The sequence below is a fragment of the Nelumbo nucifera genome, chromosome 2, assembly GCF_055504915.1.
Source record: "Nelumbo nucifera cultivar China Antique chromosome 2, China Antique-T2T, whole genome shotgun sequence".
Lineage (NCBI taxonomy): Eukaryota > Viridiplantae > Streptophyta > Magnoliopsida > Proteales > Nelumbonaceae > Nelumbo > Nelumbo nucifera.
In genome coordinates, this window is record NC_142650.1 from 72,212,551 (window position 1) to 72,215,449 (window position 2,899).

Here is a 2,899-nt window from a genome sequence, read left to right on the forward strand (position 1 = left end):
TTGGGTTAACCCTCAACCTGACCCAACCCATGCAACTTGCACCCCAAGTAGGAGCATTTTGACATTCCTAATTGTATTAAATTTTGTTATTTTTAAATGCATTAGAGGATTTTAATTTAATAATAATTAGGTTTAAAACTAATAATTTTGTTAATGTTTTAATTTTATCAACAAATTGTAATATCATTTTATTTCTTAAATAAAATTTAAATGGATATCAAATTATAAGATTTAATTTTGAAATTAAAATTTTCTTTTTTTGTTGTTTTATTAATCAGCATATTAGGTTTAAATTGAGTAAGGTCACTAAAAGTTGCTTTTGTATAGTTGGCCTAGGCTCGGATTAGTATAAGTTCAAGTTGGGTATAAGCCAAGATATAGCTACCTAAAGGCTAGTTCCAAGCCCAACATTTAAAAATAGAAAAGCAAAAGAATTCTGTCCTAGGCCCAACCCAAGGACCGAAAATGGAAGCCCAACCCATGCAAAAAAGCAAGTTGGGTCAGTTCAAGCTCAGGTTGGACTTGCCCAAGTTGCATCCCTAGTCCCTTGCATTGTAACTATACAGTAATTTGAAATTGAGTCACAACAAATGGAAGGAACCTTAAGATATACCCATTTGAGCTGAGTTGGTTCAAGTTCAACCCAAGTGTTTTTAAATGGAAATTAAATGGATTTTAATTTTTTATTAATTTTTATTTTTATATCATTTTAATGGGTCCTTTGTTTTATACGAGTCTCTTATGTAGTATGTGGACTATGCACAGTAAAGGTCCCAACTTATAAAAAATATTAATTTTAATAATATTATTAATTAATTTAAAATGTATTAATACAAAGATATCTAATAAAATAAAAAGAATAAACAAAACATAATACAACATTAGAAAAGGGGTTCTATGTGCAATATATCAAACCCATGTTTATTATCCAATGGATTTTAAATCATAATGTTATTAAAACTATTAGTTAATATTTTTTTTATATTTAAGTTTCTTATTTTATTAGTGTTTATTAAGTTTAATTTTTAAGTGGATTTGAAATATTTTTAATTAACATATTAAAGAATTTAATTTTTATTAATTATTATAAGATAAATTGGTTTTAATTTTTACTAAGTTTTATTATACTTATTATTTTAAGTAGAAGTTTAGTGGATTTTAAAGTACTGTTTTTTTTAGAATAATACTTTTATTTATGTTGTTTTATGTTTTATTGTTTATCCTTGACCTATTTAGGCTATTTGATTTATGAGTATTTTATTATATTATGTTGTATTACTATTCCCTCCTTCATCTCTCTCTCTCTCTCTCTCTCTTAAATATCTTTCATAGATGTATGATAGCATGCATTGAGATTAGATGCCTTGAAAAACTCAAAAGTCTCTCTATCTCTCTCTTAAATGTCTTTCTTAAATGCATAATAACATACATTGAGATGAGATGCCTTGGAAAATCCAAATCTTTCTCTCTCTCTCTCTCTCTCTTAATTTTGTGCTTACTTAACCTTGATAATATTGTACAACTTTATTGATGACATGATCTAGTTTTGTCCAAGCAAAATTAACAATGATTATTTTTATATTTTTAAAACAAAAGAAAATAAGAAAATGCAGAAAGTAGAAAATAGATAAATAACTTTGTTGAAAGGTGAGGCATGCATGTTGACATGGCATGTCCCGTTTTATTACACACTAGCGAGACTCGTGCGATACATAGGATTTGTCAAGAGAAAGTGGAATGATAGAACACGGTAACTATTATAAGGAATGCAATGTTATTTAAAATAACTAATCTTTATTTTAGTGACTTTTATAAAAATAATTTAGTAATTTAGTAATTTGGTCATTTGGATTAATTATATACTAATTTTTGAGAAAAATAATAAATTATTGCAAATTATTGAATAAAATAAATACTTTTCCATATCATCTATTAGTGTTCTGTTTAATTTATTTTACTTTGTTGATGATTAAATGTCATAAATTTTTGTAAATATTACTTAAATATTCATAAATATATAAAATTAGGTTATAGTCATAATTAAATTAATTTAAACCCAAGCTCGAGATTTAAGACTTCAAGTTTGGCATTAGTTGATCCTAATCAACCTGATCCAACCCCCAAGTTGCACCCTTGAGAGGAATGCCACATTTGTAATTAGACCGAGCCAAAGGAGCTATGGGGTATGGGCTACCCCCATTGTGAAGCCTAATGATAAAAAATAAATAAATAAAAGATCTCGAGCCAAATTTTGATATCGTATTAACATTTTAAGATTGCTTAGCCTAGCCCATCCCACACCCCAAGTGTAATAAAATTTGTCTAGGCCTACGATAGGGACATGCCTGCCTGTGTTAATTATAAAACTATAGTTTTTTTTTACAAATTAAAATTTTAATTTAATTTTAATCTATTAAAAAACATATTGAGATTTTTATCTATATATTAATATAAAATTTGTTATCTAAATATATATCTATATAACTTTAGTCAAGATTAGAGGTTGCTTAGTTTGGGCCCTACCCACTTGGGCTGTCAATGGACTTTGAAAGTTCAATACCTGATTTAACTCCCAATCTGATTATCCTGGATTTGGATGTTATAATTTACATTCATTAATAATCAGATCATATGTCAATTTAACCCCATCCAATCCAACTAAAATCTGAGTCTAATAAAAAAATGTTTTATGTATACGTGTAGTATAATTATCTATACATATAGATATTGCGTATACTTATATAAAGTTTATAATTGATAAATTTAATATTTTGTATTTATAAAAAATTATTATACATATATACTTTGAACACAATAAGATGGTTACAGATTAAATCTAAATCTGATCCAAAATCTGACAAAATAATTAGATGTAGATATGGATCTAGAGATTTCATAA